Genomic DNA, 21,743 nt, shown 5'->3' on the forward strand with positions numbered 1-21,743 from the left:
GGCAGTTTGAAAGAACTGAGCTGTAGAAATGAATTGAACCTCGTAACTCATTTTTGCTGCTATTAAAATATGTCTTTATTATCTCACACACAAGCCTTGGCACAAGAAGTGGATGTATAACTAGGCTACTCCCATGGTCTTTAGAAACTTAATGAGCAATAAAAAGCATATTAAAATCATCACAATATTCACAACGCAAGTTAATTTTATATTGCTAACAAAATAATATTGATATATCGTCCAGCCCTAGATTGTGTTGCATCCTTGACTGATTCCCTGGAATTAAGTGCTGTACAGTCTTTGCTGTCCTCTAGTGGTCAATCTGAAATAATTCCCAAGGCCTTGTCATACTCGACTACAGTGGCTGTTTAGTCACATATAATGCAGCATGTACACTTGTCTGCTGCCTATTAAGTGTTTATCATATTTGAAAATACATTATAAAATGAAAATGTATATTTAGTTTTATTCTCATTTCCATTCTAGGGAGAAGTAACTGGCTGTTCTTCTGCAGACATGTGACTGGTTCACATGAGGATGTGATGTGGAGCTTATGACATCAGTTCAATGATGTTCCCGATTTCTTTACGGTTCTTTTTCCTGGAACACCGTCAGGGAGGAGAAAGTGGATCTCCACCTCGGGAAGCGCACATCCGGACACCTCCCTCTCTGTGCTGCTGGCTACATACTCAGGAGAGAGGAGACTCAATCTGTCTGCAGAAGCTCTCCGAAAGAGTTTGAGAAATCTTGAATGAACCTGGATGCAAAGACATTCTGGAAGTCACTACATTGTGTTTAAAGCATGGAGTGCTACTGATCTGGACTGCTGCTTTAGAGCCAAGAGGAATACCAAGGTTGTTGGGTTTTTTTGCCTTGAAGGATTCCAGTGTCTTTGTTGCCGCTCTTCATCTTCATACATTTACTTTCACAAACTATTTGTGGACTATGCAAGTGGATAAGGCTTGGTTTTCCTCACTCAATTCATTCAGGGCAGTAAATTCAAGTTCGTGTTACCATTGCGAAGCTACATACTTGAGTAGACAGTTCTTTGTCCAAGTGGCATTTTTTAAACACACTTCGCCGTCTTTATTGTTCACAGTTATGTTTCTTTCTCATTGATGGACGATGAACAAATTGCTCAAAGTCAGCTTTGGTCGTTTTGCTTGTTCTCAAAAGGGGCGACTTTGCTTCGCATTGGTCGGTTAAACAATGACTCGATTTTCAGTTAAGTGATGGGCCTTCTGACATTTTGGATTATCCGGATCGTGGAGGGAAGATGAAGCATTGGCTGCTCTCTGACATGCTTACATGAAGTGTCCCAAAAAGCAGGAACTTTGACTTCCAGCCTGGATTTAGGGATTTTTCCGGCCTGTGTTGACCGTTATCAAATGTGGACACAAGTCTATCTGCTTCTCCCAGGCTCTAGATAGTCATTTGGGACGCGATGTGTGTGTTTGCCAATTGAGTTACCAGACTCTACTGAACTGTGTGTGCCTGGACACGAGCTGAACCTTCACACACGGATACCTTGCTGCTTGCGAATCTCATGCCAGACTGCATGAGTGAAGTCCAAAATGGGGCGAACCTTGAAGGCTGAGTAAGATAACCCCAAAAGAGGCTTAGAGCCGGCTTCTAGACTTCTTCTACTTTGGGTTGTGCTTGCGGAGCACGAAACAAGGAAGACCTGGAAAACCGTTCCCTCACTTTCTTCTGTACGTCTGCATGGTATAATCCAGCACTCGGTATAAGCATTAATCCAAACAGAGAGCAATGCAACACAAGCAGGCGTCCTTCCTTTTCTCCCTCACTATGTGCTTTCTGTATATATTGTACAAAGGAATTATTTTAAAAAAGGTTGTTGGATGCTATCGGATTTACTATCTTTCTCTTAATTTTTTTTTTTTGTCTGTTAGCCTTTTTTTCTACCATTGTTGACATATCAACGTTTAGCTGGTATAACGGCTTTATATTGGAAGTGTTTTTGTTTTTTTACTACTTTTTCTACCCCCTCCTCTTCAACGTCAAGTCAGTCCCACTCTGCTTTGAAACGGTTTAGAAGCACATGTTTTGCGTTTACTGAAATAAAGTCAGTTTTAATAAAATGTCAGGATTTTTGCAACGGCACGTTCATATTTCAGAAGGGAACTATGGCGAAGGAAGCGAGTCCGGTGCTATCTGGAGCTAGTTTTTCCAGTTCATCATCATGCATCTGAAACTCTCAGGAGAGCATTATTGAAATCTGAGCCATTTATATCATCCTGGCATTTTCATCGCTCTCTGCTGTATTCAAACTTGATTATTGAACAGCACAGGGAAGAAGACATTACTTAACGTAATGCGTTTATAGTCAAGAGGCGGCTTTTCCCCGTGTTAAACATGACCGTTTGTGTTTCTTCTCAGTTGTGGGACAAAACAGCAAACGTTCAGTATCTGCAAGATGGGTTTTTTGCTACTTACCTTTATAACGGAGCATTCATTTCAATGCCACCACAAACCCCTAATCTGATTTGAACTAATGCTCATGCTAATGAGGCCTAATGGCACAATGCATTAGTTTTATTTTATTGTATAAGGGACTTGGGCCAGATCTCTTTAAGAATTTTTATTTTATCCTCTCTGTGCAGATGGAAAACTTTACATGTTTTATGCTGATTTAGGACCAGCTCTCTCTACCTAAACCCTAAACAGTAACTACGAGATATGGCAGCACTGGTCTCAGATCAGCATCAAAAGCTTGCGCTAATACGAGAGCGGTAGGATTTTTATATATAGTAATAACCTCACTTTTAGTTGTTCTGTCTCCACGCGTTTAGCCAGTAAACCTGTGCTGTCTGGTGGCTTGATTCATAACTGTTGAGGAAAAAGCGCTTGATTGTTTTAATTTATTTTGGAGGGTTCTTCTTTTGTTGTTGCTGTTGTTTTTTCTAGTTCGAGTTTTCTCCTTGTAGAAAGACGAAACGGCCGGTTTAACAGTTCAAACATTTGTTTCTATTTGTCTCAGACGGTGCTAATATAGCCTGCCCTGTGCGATCCTTTTGGGAAGAGAAGAGGGAATTTGCTTTTTTATTTTGCCCCTCCCACAACCCATCCCACTAATTAAGCCCCGCCCACCCCACATTCATAGAGCGCAGCGGCTCAGTGTCGGTCATCGGTACTTGAAAGAAAGATGTTTACACCTCTTCATTTCTGTGTTTGGATACACTTCTCCTTGTACGCCATCGCTCTCTCTTTCCCTGCCTTCCTCGCTGTCCAGCTGCCTCTGTCCCACTCTCTCTTCCTAGGGATCTCTCATGTAAAGTGTAAATTGCTACATTTTTTATACAATACTGTAACTTGCCTTTGTACATTTAGGCAGAAAATAAATCTTTTTATGAGACAATCACTCCTGTTAATCTGTCTTGTCTGTCTAAGAGTCACATGTGCATTATAACCGGGAGCTATCTTCTGATCAGATTAAATTTAGTATAAATAAATCAGGACCGTGGGAATCAGATTTTTTATTTTTTATAACTATGGAAATGTAACACTTGGATTAAATAAAATATGTATTAAATTAGTTATTGGAATAACATGCAAAAATGTTCGATCTATTTTAAATGAATTGTTTAAAATCACTGAACCCTCTGCAGTACACTGTTCTATAATGTCATTTTAAACAAATACAGTAACAAAATGAAAGAAATAGCTGTCATATGGTCAAAAAAATAACAACGGTCCAAATCTTTATTCTACTCTTATTTATTGTTTAAACATGTTATCTAATTATGTTGATGTTTCTTCTAAGAATTATATTTTTATACATTTAGAATTCCTATAAATAATTTTTTGTGAATTATTATTATTATTATTATATTTTATAATATTATTCTTACAAGCCAATTTATCTTCAGTGTTAATAATTTTGTGTAAAACGGAGTTAAGGACCAGCAGCACAGAAAAAAAGGTGAAGATCCAGACTATAATCACATTCCTAAGATCCATCTGGACCCATAAACCCCGGCCAATCTGAGAGACTATCAGAATAAATGCTTTTTATATCCACACTTGTTTTCAAATAAACCTATACTTTCCTCCAAATAACTGACCAAATCACTAACAGGAATTGTATTACCAGGCTTTAGCCAGCAGAGGAATGTCTTTTACCTGCTTTTAGTTCTCCGTATTTTGCACAGTTGTGAAGCAGCTTCTGTTACACTTCACTAATGTGTGTGAGTGTGAGTGTGTGTGTGTGGGTGTGTGTGTGTGTGTGTGTGTGTGTGTGTGTGTGTGTGGTGTGTGTGTGTGTGTGTGTGTGTGTGTGTGTGTGTGTGTGTGAGAGAGAGAGAGAGACCCTGGAGCACAAAACCTTAAGTTGTCAGTAACACAGGTATATTTGTAGCAATAGCCAAAAATACATTGTATGGGTCAAAATTATACATTTTTCTTTTATGCCAAAAATCATTAGGATATTAAGTAAAGATGTCCATGAAGATAGTTCCTTCTGTAAATATATCACCATTTTAAAGGTGATTTTTTGCACCCTCAGATTCCAGATTTTCTAAGAGTTGTATCTCAGCCAAATATTGTCCGATCATAACAAACCATACATCAATGGAAAGCTTTCAGATGATGTATGAATCTCAATTTAGAAAAATTTACCCTTATGACTGGTGATATTTTAAAGCTATCGGCATATCGTAAATAGCATGAAAAGGGCCAATACCGAGACGTTTGTTAATTAATTGCCTGGAGACAATGACTTGCATGTTTTTTTGTATAATCAAAAAAATTTTCTCTGGGCAAAATAATGAAATGCTTGTCAAAACAAAATAAAATCAGACACATCAGACAGCATAGTAGCTACAGCCTATGCAAATGTGATGCTGATGAATCCAACAAGTGAAATGCCCACGCTCAGCTGTACATTCATCATAGGTAAGTCGCAGTGGCAATTCCCTGGCGTTAAGCTGGCCACACAATAGAGGATTTTAAGCCCGATTTTTTTTTTTTGTCCAAAACCTCTATTGTGTGGTGTCATTACGATTATTTAACTGCTCCCGACCAAACTCAAATCATAATGCTGGGTTTACACTAAATTTAATGCTGGGTACACACTAAAACACTTTTAAAATTCTATAAGATCTTCAAAATGTGAACGACCACAAACATGAGGGGGAAAAATCCTAGATGTAGCCGTTTTGCTCCTATAATGCGTGGTGTCCTCGGCATCCGAAAAGACAACATCGATTGTTATCTATTTGTTTTTCTTCTCGTCACGTTTGATCTCGCCAGTCCTCGTGTCACGGTGAAATCGTCCCTACAGCCATCAAGTGTGTGGTTTGGTGATCTGGTCGAATCGTCTAGTGCGTGCGTTCAGAGGATTTTAAGGCTAAAAATCAGTTGAAATGGTCTTTATGTCTGTGGTCTCCCATGGTTTTAAAATCGGTTAAGATTTGAAAGTCGTCTAGTTTGTGCAGCCAGCCTTAGTTTATCCGAGGATATGTCGTGAACCACCAAGCATTAGGCCTACATTTAAGTGAAAATGAATGGCAGGTAATATGCAGCTTTGTGTGTTTGAAACCAGCAAAAATGGGAGGATAGTGTACAACACGGATTCACACAAGCTTACATCACACAGCTGCAGCGCTTCGGTGAATGGAAAAAACTGAATAAAACTACATAGGCTCCGTAAAAATGAATATATAGGCCTATACATGAACTATATTATATTTAAATCATTAACAGATGAATAAAAATGTGCCGAGTTTCGGATCATTGTAAAGTTCACTGAAAGGAAACCGAGACAGCAGAAAGCCATTTTCTTGATTTTGCAAAAGCTTTACTGTTTTTAATGAGATTTTGCTACTATCTGTATGACCAACCAGTGTTGGTATGACCATAAATGACAGATTAACAGCTGGGAAAACAATGCAGTGATCATGTCGCGCCTCACACAACCAGGAAAATCTGAAAGTGAACGAGCTGTCGCGCGGAGGGTTAAAGCCACTGTATTCAATTCTATTATGATTAATACATTAAGTAAACTAAAAAATACAAATTTTAAAATAACAGCACCACCTCTCTTGTATGTATTCTGTGTTTCGGAGTAGCTCGAGCTGTTTCACATTGCGCTGTGTGAAATACAGACTGAACGGCGGCTCAAAACACCTGACCGCTGCATGAGCATATGATCCACAAACTACAGCTCTCGGCTGGATAAACCAAGCCAGTGTTGCATTAGCAACTTTTTGATGAAGGACGATTGTAATCAAGGTAAAGACAATTATAGTGACTTACAGGAGTTGTACATTAGGCACGCGTGTGTCCAAGACTGCGGTAAAGTTAGGTTGATGTTTGACATTCATTAGACATTCTGTTTCATATCAATTAAACTCATGTTTTTTGTAACCGGTTATGTTTTTAGCCCAAATTATGTCGGATACACATAAATATACAGTATCTCACAGATGTGAACACACCCCTCACATTTTTGTAAATATGTTATTATATCTTTTCATGTGACAACACTGAAGAAATGACACTTTGCTACAGTGTACAGCTTATATAGGTAAAGCTTGTACGTATTTGCTGTTTTTACTATTAACTACGATCTGCTCCTTTCACTTTGTTGTGATTTTAAGTCTACAAGGCTCCCTATGAAGCTTTCACACTTCCATAAGAAATATTAGACTCATGGAAGCTAAGCTAACATAATTTTCCCCCTCATATTATTTGGAATAATCTGTATGTTTTGGATTGTCTTCCCTGATTGGTTCTCCAAGGGCATTGTGTTTTTCTCAGCTTTAATAAGCAACAGAGGAGATTTTTATGCTTATGTTGATTTTATTAATAAATATGGGATAAATGCTTCAAAACGGGACTATACTATTCTTACTAATTACATTCCTCCAAAGTTGTTATTTTTAAGGAAGTCTTATAAAATATTTTGTAATTTTAGTTTAATTATCCGTCGATTATTTATTCAAGGGGTTAATATTAAGCGTACAAACTCATTTTTGAGTAACTGCTAATAATGCTTCATCTGTTAAAGCTTATGGAAAGTGCTTGGCACTTTATCCAAATGTTCATTTTCAGTATGGACAGTGCCAAACAAATCTTATACTAAGCAATTCTGGCTTCATATTTCAGCATGTTTACTTGTATTCTTTCATCTATGTTTCATCATTTAAGGTTCTCTTTAATTCTGTGGTTTCTGAAGCTAAAATGGACTTTATTTGTATGATGGAAAACTCACAAAGCACGATGCCTTAACTTTAAACCTAATTGAAAAATATTCACTTCTGATTTACTTTTGCTTTACTCATCACTTCAGAGAATCTCCTCTAATAAAAAAAAAGCCTTAAAAACATCCAATGTTATTAAAAAAATAATGCATAATGCATGCAATTGATGTATTTAATTTGTATTTATTTAGTTGTTTTTATTTATTTTACTTAGCCTAGTTAATTACCTTTTAATTTTTATTGCCTCACCCATATCATGTTCTTCTTCTAATGTTAATCTCAGTAGGGCTACAATTGCCATCAAGTGGTTGGGAATTCTAATTGCATTTCTATTTATTAAATGAAAGACAGTGCCTGCATCCCAATGTGCATACTACCGTCCTGGTGATATTAGTCATTCTGAATGCTATTTAGGACAGACAGGGTGGATAGTAAGCACATTGGGACGCATGGAGTCAGTCAGATAATATCGTAGAATGTGTATATGTTACATCTAACAGCTTGTGGGATGCATGACGACATATTATCAAATGCAAGTAAACTTTTGAAACACTTAAATTAGCATTAGCATGCTAAATAAATAATACTATATTTAATAATGCTATAAAATAATAAAATACCATTTAAAATCGCGGCTACATGTTCACATATTGCATCTACCCTGATAAGGACCAAATGTGTTCAATTCTGTAACCATCAAGCAAAGCAATGGATGGAGGAAGTGGTACCCACAAAAAAAATGGTGTATGAATTAAATACCTCGTCTTCAACAGCAATCTTGTTTGTTATCTTCTTGAGACCCACATCTGAACTTTATATGTTTGGGAAAGAACCTAAAACCTGTGGAAAGTTAAGTAAAACACATAAAACCCTAGTTCACATCATAAACATTTATCACTTCTTGAAATTCAGTTTTCAGCCTCTGAGGTACTTTTTTTAGTGCTGTTTTGTTGCCCAGCTTCGCACCATCATGTGACCAGCTTGAGGACTCAGCAGTTGCCATGGAAACTCCCGGGTAAGTGCTGGAGGAGAATCAATCTGGTAAAGAAAGACAGCAGAATATAGCATGAATGCAGTAGTGTCCATTGAAAATAAGAGTTGATATTCGCCAAATCTATGCACGACATGTAACGTTTGTTCGATATTAAAAACTGTCAGGCTGAAAAGATTGTGTGTGAGAGCTTGAGAAGCCCTCGTGATGTTTTGTCCCTTTATATGCGAGGCACGTGTGCGATTAGAATTCAAGGCGCGCGTTCTCCTACAGTCCTTACGAGCTCGTGTTGTGCCAAACACAAACAGCCTGTGTATGAGGCCTGTGAATCTAAAACACTGTGTTCTCTTTTAATGCCTTAGGATATGCAGCCATTTAAGAAAATTGCATAACGATAGATGATAAAATGAATATACAGTAAATGCCATTGAACTGAATGATTTCCACATTCTTTACCATCATACAGCATTTACATTCTACTACTTTACCATCATACTACTACAGTTTTTGCTAGTGTTGCTTACACTACTGTAAGTACATTTTACACTTTAGTGTTGGGTTACTTTGGAGATTGCAATAAAAAAATTTAATAAGTAGCATTAACTATTTCAATTACTTTAATGTAACGTTTTCTAAATTTCTAATGTCTTCAACTGTTAATCACATGAAAGACAGGGTTAACCTTACAGACTGAGCTTGTCCTCACTGATTACGGTCACTTTCGAAGTCTTTCATTACTTGAATTAAGATTATAATAGGCCTAATTCATTTCAAAGCACAGCCACCGCAAAATCAGACTTTGAGATCATTCTGAGGTTAAATACAGGTTTAAAACCAGAACAAGATAGAGTTTAGTAGCTGTTTTTGAAATACTATGGGGGGGGGGGTAATCTTAAAAATAAAGCATATGCATAAACCCAAATAAGAAATAAAACAGTTATTGAATAAGCATTCTGTGTACTAAACTCCTGAAACATTGGTGCCTCATATTTTAGAGCAGTCACTGCAATTTATCAAAGAAATCTTTTCAATTTGTGTGTGTGTGTGTGTGTGTGTGTGTGTGTGTGTGTGTGTGGAAAAACATCAGATGAAACCCCCTTTATAATCGTTAACATTTTCGTAAGCAACAGTAATTTAATTACACATTCTCAGTAACTGCAACTGATTACAATTACGTAATTTAGTTACATGCAACTACTTCATCCCCAGCGATGCTTACATATGCATATTAAGTGCATTTACTCAAGTGAATACTGATTATTAATCTTTGTGTAATATTTGCACAGGAGGACAGATGGGGCAAGTTGATTATGGGGCAAGTTGTCAGAAGGGAAACTAGTTTATCTGGATTTTCATCTTAACGGTAAAACATAAAACCAAAAGAGATTAATAAAGCAAATAAATGTGTTAAAAGAGATAAATAAATGACAACTACCCCACTTCTAATTTAACTATGCGCTGTATGCATAAACTCTAGCAATGATGTCATGTATTCACCACCTCACTTCATATGCAGTGTGTGTTATATTGTTAAATGATATTTGCACAAGCATTTATGATCTATATAGTCAGAGCTGGGTAGTATTGATAACATGTAATCTGGATTACGTAATCAGATTCCAAAAATTAAGTATCTGTAATTAGATTAAATTAATTTTTAAAATACTCGTAATCAGACTACAGTAATTTATTCATGGATTAGGCTACATGATTATATTTCGACAACAGAAATAATTCCAAACACTGCCACCATAGCACAGTTTTGCATCTCTGAGCAATGACGGTGATTCGTTCCTGAATGAATCAATTGTTTAAATGATTCGGTTCAGTAAAATTTAAATGAGCTACTTTTTACTTTTACTTGAGTACTGCTTATTTTTCTTGTACTTAAGTAAAATTTCATTAATGTAATGGTACTTTTACTTGAGTATAATATTTTCTGTCTCTTTCCACCTCTGTCTAAAACTAGTGTGATTAAATGACCTAAAATGTGTAATGTAATGGATTTCGTTACTAACTACAATTTTGTATGTAGCCTAATTTGGCATCAATAACGGATTATAATTTGTAAGTAGTCTACCCAGCTCTGTGTATAGTGCTGTTGACCTTCATTTACAACTGATGTGAACAGAACGGAAGAGTCGCAGGTACATCCGTCCACGTGCTTGAAATGCGGCTGCTGCAGCATCAACGATAGGGGCGGAGCCTGTTCGCTAAGCCACGCCCCCGGTGCGCCGCAAGGCTGAGCAACAAGTCGCAACCGGTCTGCAGAATTTCCCGTTGCACGGCAGTGTTCTGCGCTCGTGCCCTTGAAGAGCGAAGCACTCTCGGGTTTCTTCGATCCTGTGATGTTTATATGCGGTAATCACATGTGAATGCACACGAGGAGCCTGATGGAGAAACACATCAGCTGTGTTTGTCATGAAATGTCTGTTTAAAGGTAAGAGACCGATACAATCATGTCCGCTTCCATATAGTGTTACTTAATGCGTTATTACTGATACATTGATGGAATTTTAGACTCGGATTCTTCAGTTGTCAGGATTCTAAAGCGATTCTATGATGTTTTATTGGATACACGAGCATCTCTGGTTATTAGTAGTGAAACTGCCACGTTTGCAGTGTATTCATCCCAGCTCTGATGTTTATAAGAACACTTTATAGTGACACTTTTATATCCTTACTTAGTCATTTATGAACAATATTTAATGCGAGTATATCGTATTCTAATAAAAAACAACAACGCACGAATCCACGTTTTAGGAAATTTCTAACAATCGCTGATGTTATTAACCCTTTAATATGCTGGAATTATTCAATCAGAAAGACACAACATTCTCTGTGTTTGTTTACTTCAAAACTATCAACTAAAATTATTATTTTAATAAAGTGATGTATTCTGAAGGAATAGGCCTACATAATTACAATTTCCTAAATCAGGACCGTGGTACTAAAATCTATTTACCTCAAGAATACCATGGTACATCTACTTTTTGATGCTTTCTTTGTAAGTATACATCTGTCTTCTGAAATAAAAGGTAAAAATTACTACTTTTGTTGCCTATTTTGGATGCTGTCAAACAATATATAAAACTACAGCTATGAAGAGGACAGTGTGAAAGGGTTAAGATTGGTCTGTCCACTGTAAATATCATGCATCAAAGGGTTAAAGAGAATTATTGGAAACTGTTGCTTAAGTATTTTGTTTGATACTTTATGAAATATCAGACTAGAGCTTGTTTGATTACATTAGGATATTATTTTATAACGACTGCCAAGATATTTGGTTGTTAAATTGTGTTTTCTTTCATTGAGAGGTTAACTTGCATAGAGCAAATACTAGAAACATTCCCAGCAGCATTGGGTTAAATGCATTTCTTGTTGTGTTTGGAAGGGTTAAACAGCAACTGGTAACTTAAGGAGAGCGGGGGAAAGTAATTTAATGCGCCTCAGCTCTTTTGTGTTAAAGTCTGTGATTGTGTCTTGGGTTTTCAGCCCTCTGCGGTCATCTAGAATTGTCATTATATACACCATCTATACCCTTAAAAATGCACCAAGCCCTTTGTGTTGACTGTAATGGTGTTTGTTTTGGCATAAGTTGCATAACCTTGAACAGAAAAAGCACTGTTAGTTTTTTCCCTGTGACGTGGACTCGGCTGAAAAGGGTTTCCAGTGGCACTAATCGTTGAACCCTGATGCTTATAGCGAGAGCTTAAACTTGTAAACACACACACCCTTGTGTGTATTATGGCTATAATTATCATCTATTAAAACCTGATATTATTACATTAGACAATAGATTAATTGTGCTCAGAATATGATCTGATGTGGTGAAGTGTGTGCTGAGTACACACGGCGTTTGAAGTGAAACACTCATTATGTTGTTGCAGTGAATGTGGAGTGAGTGGTTTTGTGGTCAGCTCGGCTTCTGTTTATGCTGGAAGTCAAACAGTAAGGCTTGGCTCCAATTGCAAAAGCAAATGTCATAAGTGTTTGCGTTGAGAAACGCATGCATATACGTAAATGCTTTTGGAAGCATACCGTGTCTTGTATGTTGAATCAGATTTAGACCTGCATGAGTGCCACTGCTGAATGCATCAGAGCATGCGCAGGAACAGCGAGTTAATCAGAGAGTATATCAACTTCAACAGATAACCGTAGAAGAGCATGATATGTGAGTTTGCATGCATGCATATGATTGAGTGCTTTAATGCATGATATGCATGCATGCTTGAATTATCTATTTTTTACTTGCATAATGTGTTCTTACATGTGTGATATGCATGCTTGCATTCATGTGTGATATGTTTTTACAAGCATATGTGTGCTTACATGAATCAAATGCATGCTTGCTTACATGACATACATACTTGCATGTGTGCATGATATGCATGCATGATTATAGGGCTGCCACTAACGTCTATTTTTATTTCGGTTAATCTATCGACTAATTTTTTGATTAATTTTCAACCATTTTAATTAACAATTTTACTTAAAAATATTTTATTAAACGAAATGAAATCCAAATTTCTATGAAATCCTTTTTTAAAGCAAAAGTGAAGTGCAACATAGAGTGCAAGAAGCAAGTGTCCATCTCATAGTCCAAATCACTGAAATCACACTTCAGTATTATAGTGTGAGAATGACAACATATCCACGTGTTAGAATCTACTAATAATACAGTTATAATCAAGGAGTATTTACCAGAAATATTATTTACCAGAATTTATTTAGGTGAAAAAATGTAAATGTGCAGTATTTCTGAAAAAATACTTTTTTTTTTAATACAAAATCAATTAATTGGAGATTCTTTTTATTATTAAAATTTAATGGAACAATTCAAATGGAATCCAGAAAATAATGAAAAACAGAATTTGGTACAGATAAAACTGTAAAACTCAATTAATTAGACAGGCTTTTGATTAATCAAATTTAAAAAACTGAATTTGGAAATAAAACAGATTTCATAGGGCCATATAATTATTTATTTATTTATTTTGTGTGGTAATAAAAATGGATTTAAGTGAATAGCTTTTAAAATGACTTAAAGTACATATATAATAGCAATCATGCAATAATTATTAGTTCAAATAAAGAATCAAAAGCAAGAAATCATATGGTTTTATTGAACAAAACTGTTAAAATACATAATGTATTCTAAACAATAGAGCTAATGTAGATTACGCATAACAACAAAGACCTGCAGGGGCACCGACGGCCTGATGATTGTTTTTATACATTACCGTTTGTACCAAGCATCATTTAATTCAAACGTACACTTAATCTTTAATATTTGGACATTTCTTTAGGACAGAAAGGCTATAGTCACTGTAATTAAATAAATATGTGGACATCAAACCGTGTAACTCAGAGTGAGGGTTTGAGCTTTTATTTTGAAATCTCGATGTATTCTCATGTGCTTGTGTAGATTTATAAATGATTTACCGCACAAATCTGATGAAATGGCACGCGTTTCGTTCCCAGATGAACGTTATAATAAACACAAACTCACAACAGCATGGAGATGAGTTTGAGACGCTCCACACACGTAAATAATAACTGTTTCTGTGGAAATCCTGTAAACTGAGCCGCTGTGAGACGCACGTGCTTAACCTACACGCATGTAAATAATTAAAGAGCATATACTGTGTGAACTGCATCGTATATAATTATTTAATTAAATCATAGCGTTTGTGAATTCACAATTATGATTTTTAAATGGATTTAATATATCATGCAGCCTTGGAAAATAGTCTAAAAATGTGTTTTATGGATTCTCGTCCGTGAAATGCGCCACGTCCGGTATTTTGCCGGTCGATCGACTAGTCGACTAAAATCGACGAATCACTACATGATTATATGATAAAATCACGATGATATGCATTCTAATATGCGTGCATGCTTCCTTACATCTGTGCATGATAATCATGCTTACATGCGTGATATGTGTGAAGATGATATGCATTTTTGCGTGTATGTGTGATATGCGTGCTTGCATGCGTGGGAGTTTCATTGAATGGCTCTCGAGTAAGTGAAAACATTGGTTTGTAGGTTCTGATAGAGCACCATTGAGATTGAGTCACTTTATTACTGCAGATGTGGCTTACTTGTGTCACTCTGCATCTGCTGCTCTTTCAGACATGAATCTTTGCATCCTCTGCCAGACATTTCATCAATCTGAGTTTTGTCGCCTCCTCCTCTTAAGGCATCATAGGTTATTTATGCGAGCTCGCGTTGAGCTACATGAATAATAGAAGATGAGTGTTAGTCATGGCAGTCATGTAGATACAGGTTGAGCTGTCGCTCTCGAATGCAGAGATGTGGAATGTGTTGGGAGTGGAGATTTTCCTATATTTGCATTATTTCCAATTCATGTTATGGAACTTCCGACATACTTGTGATGTGTTTAATGCCCAGATGTCGCCTTCTGACAGTTTGCATGTTCTGTGTGGTCACTGTTAAGTCATGTTGTACGTGCAGGAGGGCAACGTTCATTCAGTGTAGCATCTATGTAATTGATTGTGAAATTTACTAGCAATTTCTGAGCGAAACTATTTCAAAGTAAATCCTAAATTGATGTTTTCAGTGCTGTTTGTTATGAGTTAACCTGAAGTATTATGCATTTCTTGTCTGTAGTTTATTTCAATTTGTGTCAAATGAAAGGGAAAGAAACTCACTTTTTGCCAGAATACCGTTTTTGTTTTTAAAGCTATTTTAACTTCCTGATAGTAGTCCCAGCTTATCAGGAAAGTAGCAAAAGCGAGTCTGTCTGTCACCACAGCATCTTCCCTAGAATATCTGAATTTGAATAAAACTGAAAGCGAGGTCAGGACGAGTTCAGCAGGATGATGTACAGCTGTCCAGTTATACTCCTGCGTAGAGAAGCAGAATGAACAGAAGATTCGTTCAGACAACACTGTGAGCATCTGTGTGAAAACCCACACAAAACCTGAGTTCATCTTTGTTCACATTCGTTACTTCAATCCTTTCACTGCCTGGTTTCAAAGGATCTGATTTACAGAGCAAACCAAATGATGCAAGAGACATTGCAATCTAATAGGACAGTTTGAAAAAGGTTTCACAATTTGGCAATGTGAGTTAATTTCACAACAACGCATTTTATCCCAAATGATAGTTTGCATAAAGCAAATGAAGCCTGTTTTAAGGATCATTACGTTTTTTTTTTGCATTGTGATATATTTTCATGACAATTAAACACATTTTCCTGTCATTACTATAATGTTTTTAGCTTCATTTTACTGTATTACATAACAATAATGTAATGCAATGTGTTTTTTATATGGCAGCGGCTATTTACGATTTTATGATATGCTATTTACACTAAGTACAAATAGCTATAGATACTATTTACACTGTTAAAATAGCAAGATTTGCTGCTATTTATAGTACTTATTGCAAATAATGGCAATTATCATTATAAAACAGTACACAATAATAACGTATTGAGTGTAAATTATAGTTATTAATTATTAAATGGATGCCACCTTATTGGGACAATAAAGCCCTCCCTAACCCTACCCGATACTTTTATTTTCAACTTTTTGATTATATCCTTCATTTTTATTGAAAATAAATGCCTTTCTGATGCGATATGAGATTTGAAAAGGGAGAAAAAAACGTGTTGCTAAAGCTACATTTCTCATTTTCATGTCATTTAATTTGTATTAAAATAACTAAAGCCCTATTTGCATGGGATTAGTATTATCTGGGGACCATGTGTGATTTTGAAATTACCCCCCCACATCTGAATTTCGTGTGGTGCATTCGCACGGGATAAGCGAAGCCTGTGATTATACTCGAAATTACTGATTTATCTCCTGGATACCCGGATGTCAAGGCTTTGAGAGTCCCGTTCTATGGTCCAATTAGATGGATTTGAAAGAAAAAAAAAGAAACTAATATAGTTTTGTGCCCCGTGTCATTTACATTTCACCAGGTTAAAATAATATCTCAAGCTTTATGCTTGATTTATTCGTAACACATTAAACCTTTTCAGCTTTCTCTTTCTGCAAATTGTATGGTGTAGCGATATGACAGCACCCAAAATACTATCAAACACTCAAACACAGCTCCATTCTTTGCGAAAGATTGATAAAAAGGCGCACAGGAAACAAAAACCTTGAAAAATTATATACGACCCGCCAAATTCTGGCCAAATCACAGAGATGCCGATTCGCACGGGACTAATATTATCACAGGACCTCGGTGTTCGGCGAAATATGGTAGGTCATTTGCGGGGGAATTTTGACTTTACAAATTACGCATCCATCTGGCTAATCTCCGCTCTCTACCCAACAAAACAGATAAACTCCTTCTGCTTTCCCGGTTTAACAAGGACTTTTCAAACTCTGCTGTTCTGTGTTTCACGGAAACCTGGCTGAACAACACCATTCCAGACAGCGCCTTACATCTAACTAATTTCACGCTGATCAGAGCAGATCAGAGTCTTGTATAAACACTGGAAAAGGAGATCAGAGTGGCAAAGAGGAATTATTACGATGAGTTAAGGATCTAGTTCTCTTCCAGTGACACGGCTTCAGTGTGGAAAGGTCTGAAAGACATCACCAATTACAAGACACCATCCCCCAGCACTGTGGAGAATCAACAACTGGCAGACGATCTTAATGAGTTCAGTTGCAGTTTTGAAAAAACACCATTCACACCAAACTAACTCAGCTCTCCGTGCCCACCTCCGTCTGTCAGTGGATCAACAGCTTCCTGACAGACAGGCAGCAGCTAGAGAGGCTGGGAAAATTCTCATCCAGCACTCGAACCATCAGCACTGGAGCTCCTCAGGGCTGTGTTCTCTCCCCACTGCTCTTCTCCCTCTACACCAACGACTGCACATCTAAAGACCCCTCTGTCAAGCTCCTGAAGTTTGCAGACGACACCACACTGATCGGCCTCATCCAGGACGGTGACGAGTCTGCTTACAGACAGGAGGTTAAGGAGCTGACTGTCTGGTGCAGTCTCAACAACCTGGAGCTGAACACGCTCAAAACTGTGGAGATGATCGTGGACTTCAGGAGAAACCCCCCTGCACTCCCCCCACTCACCATCACTTCACTAACTGTCTGGTTCAGCTCAGCTACCAAATCTGACCTCAGAAGACTACGGAGGGTAGTCCGGACTGCTGAGCGAATCATTGGTAAAACCCTCCCCACTCTCCAAGAACTGTACTTATCCAGAGTGAGCAAAAGGGCTGGTAAAATCACTCTGGACCCCTCACATCCAGCACACTCCCTCTTTGAACTGTTACCGTCTGATCGACGCTACAGAGCTCTGAGCACCAGAACGACCAGACACAGGAACAGTTTCTTCCCTCAGGCAATCCATCTCATGAACACTTGAACTCTTAACAATAAACATGAAACACACAACACTATCATACTTTTTACTTTTATTTTACACACATACTTATTACATTGTATTTACAATTGTCTATTTTGCATATTGTGTTTGTGCTGTTTGGGACATTGTCCATTTTTGTATATTTGACTGCAGAGCATCTCTCCACTCCATGTGAAGATGTGAAGGCCTTTTGTTTACCTGAAACTCCACAAACACGGTCATGTGGCCTTCTCTAAGCCTGTTTCCATGGTGATGTGGAATCTCTCACCTGACTGAAGACTAGTCAGTGGCATCAAAGGCGTCTGAGGTCACATGACAGTTTCACTCTTCACTCTTCTCCCTTCTGACAGGAACAAAAACACAAGGGTCGCCTGACCTGTTCATGGCTGCTTTTGTCAACCCGTGGAGTTTCTGAACTACTTTAAGGAATTAGTTGTTATTTTTCGGTCCAATCACTTCAGCTGACAGACTCTGAATAGAGCCGGAGAGTTTCTGCTGTTGTCTGTCGTCTCTTTTGTGGTGTTTGACTCTGTGCTGCACATTTTCCCAGGGCTCTGTGTTCTTCACAGCTTGGATGAGCTCCAGGAAAAACACACAAGACATTTCTTCAACCCGAGAAAAACTTTGTCTGTCGTTCTATCATTCTATTCAGTAATATATATATATATATATATATATATATATATATATATATATATATATATATATATATATATATATATATTAGGGCTGTCAAACGATTAATTTTTTTAATCGCAATTAATCGCAGAAGCTTCATAGTTAACTGCGATTAATCGCGGTTTGGATTGCACATGTAAAATTCTGTTATTTTGCATATCAAGGCAGTTCTAAGCCCGCATATCTTACCAGAGTTTTCAATGGGAATCAAAAGAACACATAAAATGTCCTTTTTGACCTTTTTTTATTAAAAAAAAAAAAGTGCAATGTAGACCAACTTCCAAATATTAGGAGGAATAAAGTAACGCAGTGCTTACTTTGAGAGATTACATTTATCAGGCCACTCTCTTAAGCTACTTCAAAAATAAACAATAACATCATTAGCAAAACAATTCCTAGCTGGAAATAACAGCAATCAAGTGATATGTAACACTGGTAGGAAATTTCTAACTCGCTTATGACAAACAGAACAGTCTAAAACATTGACGGCCACAGCAATTATTGTTCCCCGCGATGGTAACGTGTAAGCTGGGTCAGAACTTGCCAACCTGATTACATCCCTGAGACCCGAATCTTCAACTATGTTGACTGGTCTGCAATCAGTTGCCACCCATCTGGCGATTGCTGTGGTTAACTTCTTTTCATCCAAGGGTCTGCTGCGACGCCCGCACTCAGGAATAGTTCTTTGGCGGGGTTGCGGCTTGCTTGGCGGGGAGGCGTCAGGTGAAACACCGGGGTGTTTCGCCTGGAGATGGTAACTTAGACTTGACGTGCTCCGATGGTAACTGAACTCCTTGAAACAAATGCTGCATTGTACCTTAGTGTTGTCAACGGAACCGTCTGATTTTTTTTTTAAGTTAAACAGGCCGTTTAAAAATCCGGTCATACTTTTTCTATCCATCACCTTTTACCGCTTCACAAACCAAAAGGGCTGACTACGGGCTAGTCAAAGGGACAAAACGGCTTACCTGAAATGCGATTTAAAAAAAAAACGCGTTATGGATTGTTTTTAACTAATCGCGATTAATGCATTAACGCTGACAGCCCTAATATATATATATATATATATATATATATATATATATATATATATATATATATATATATATATACACTCTCCTAAAGGATTATTAGGAACACCATACTAATACTGTGTTTGACCCCCTTTCACCTTCAGAACTGCCTTAATTCTACGTGGCATTGATTCAACAAGGTGCTGAAAGCATTCTTTAGAAATGTTGGCCCATATTGATCGGATAGCATCTTGCAGTTGATGGAGATTTGTGGGATGCACATCCAGGGCACGAAGCTCCCGTTCCACCACATCCCAAAGATGCTCTATTGGGTTGAGATCTGGTGACTGTGGGGGCCATTTTAGTAGTGAACTCATTGTCATGTTCAAGAAACCAATTTGAAATGATTCTTTGTGACATGGTGCATTATCCTGCTGGAAGTAGCCATCAGAGGATGGGTACATGGTGGTCATAAAGGGATGGACATGGTCAGAAACAATGCTCAGGTAGGCCGTGGCATTTAAACGATGCCCAATTGGCACTAAGGGGCCTAAAGTGTGCCAAGAAAACATCCCCCACACCATTACACCACCACCACCAGCCTGCACAGTGGTAACAAGGCATGATGGATCCATGTTCTCATTCTGTTTACGCCAAATTCTGACTCTACCATCTGAATGTCTCAACAGAAATCGAGACTCATCAGACCAGGCAACATTTTTCCAGTCTTCAACCGTCCAATGTTGGTGAGCTCGTGCAAATTGTAGCCTCTTTTTCCTATTTGAAGTGGAGATGAGTGGTACCCGGTGGGGTCTTCTGCTGTTGTAGCCCATCCGCCTCAAGGTTGTGCGTGTTGTGGCTTCACAAATGCTTTGCTGCATACCTCGGTTGTAACGAGTGGTTATTTCAGTCAAAGTTGCTCTTCTATCAGCTTGAATCAGTCGGCCCATTCTCCTCTGACCTCTAGCATCAACAAGGCATTTTCGCCCACAGGACTGCCGCATACTGGATGTTTTTCCCTTTTCACACCATTCTTTGTAAACCCTAGAAATGGTTGTGCGTGAAAATCCCAGTAACTGAGCAGATTGTGAAATACTCAGACCGGCCCGTCTGGCACCAACAACCATGCCACGCTCAAAATTGCTTAAATCACCTTTCTTTCCCATTCTGACATTCAGTTTGGAGTTCAGGAGATTGTCTTGACCAGGACCACACCCCTAAATGCATTGAAGCAACTGCCATGTGATTGGTAGATTAGATAATTGCATTAATGAGAAATTGAAATTGAGGTATTCCTAATAATCCTTTAGGTGAGTATATATATATATATATATATATATATATATATATATATATATATATATATATATATATATGCTTTTTATTTTTAGTTTAGCTTTTCATTCTTTGTCATTTCATATAGCTGCTAATTTTTATTCATTTTTCTTTCAGTTTTGGTAAATTTAGTCCTTCAACTTTCAAATTTAGCTATATATATATAATTTGATCTGTTATGTTATTTTAGAATGAATTACATGTATACTACATATCCATATATACTAGCTTTTATTTTTATATTTTATAGAAATATAAAATGTGCTCTTGTTATTTTCATTAGGTTTTATATAAATATATTTATATTTTTAATATTTGTATATATAGCCGTTTTATTTTATTTCAGTTTGTCATTTTAACACTTCAGGGTAAATATCTATTAGTATTTTGAACTAGTTTTTATTGCTATATTTTATATACATTTTATTATGTGTTTTTCATAATTGTATATCATTTTTAATGTTTCTATATAGCTGTTTATTTATTTCAGTTTTAGTCATTTTAATACTTCAACTGGAATGTGTATTAATATTTGAACTAGCTTTTATTTGAATATTTTACTGTAATTTTATGTGCTCTTGTTATTTTCATTAGGTTTCATATTTTTTTTATATATATATAGCTGTTTATTTATTTTAGATTTAGTACTTTTAATGCTTCAATCTATTAATATTTTGAACTAGCATTTATACATACACACACAGTGGGGCAAATAAGTATTTGATACACTGCAGATTGTTCAAGTTTTCCCACTTACAAAGAATGGAGAGATCTCTAATTTTCATCATAGATACACCTCAACTGTGAGAGACAGAATACATAAAAAAAATCCAGAAAATCACATTGTATGATTTTTGAATAATTAATTTCCATTTCATTGCATGAAATAAGTATTTGATCACCTACCAACCAGCAAGAATTCTGGCTCTCACAGACCTGTTAGTTTGTCTTTAAGAAGCGCTCCTATCCTCCACTCATTACCTGTATTAATTGCACCTGTTTAAACTCGTTACCTGTATAAAAGACACCTGTTCACACACTCCATCAATCAGACTCCAACCTCTCCACTATGGGCAAGACCAAAGAGCTGTCTAAGGACACTAGGGACAAAATTGTAGACCTGCACAAGGC

The 21,743-nt window shown here is 37.1% G+C and overlaps 2 protein-coding genes across 3 annotated transcripts in view; both read left to right on the forward strand.

Moving 5' to 3' along the window:
- The window catches only part of znf609a (zinc finger protein 609a), a 104,650-nt gene extending 100,984 nt beyond the window's left edge, over positions 1–3,666 (forward strand). For both annotated transcript variants that reach the window (XM_079412201.1, XM_079412202.1), the window contains one exon: positions 487–3,666. The gene's annotated coding sequence lies outside the window, so the exon portion shown is untranslated. The remainder of the gene's footprint in view (positions 1–486) is intronic.
- Positions 3,667–10,483: 6,817 nt separating this feature from the next.
- Positions 10,484–21,743, forward strand: part of gramd2ab (GRAM domain containing 2Ab) — a 38,684-nt gene continuing 27,424 nt past the window's right edge. The window contains exon 1 of the mRNA XM_079411906.1: positions 10,484–10,654. The gene's annotated coding sequence lies outside the window, so the exon portion shown is untranslated. The remainder of the gene's footprint in view (positions 10,655–21,743) is intronic.

The sequence above is a fragment of the Barbus barbus genome, assembly GCF_936440315.1.
Source record: "Barbus barbus genome assembly, chromosome: 48".
NCBI lineage: Eukaryota > Metazoa > Chordata > Actinopteri > Cypriniformes > Cyprinidae > Barbus > Barbus barbus.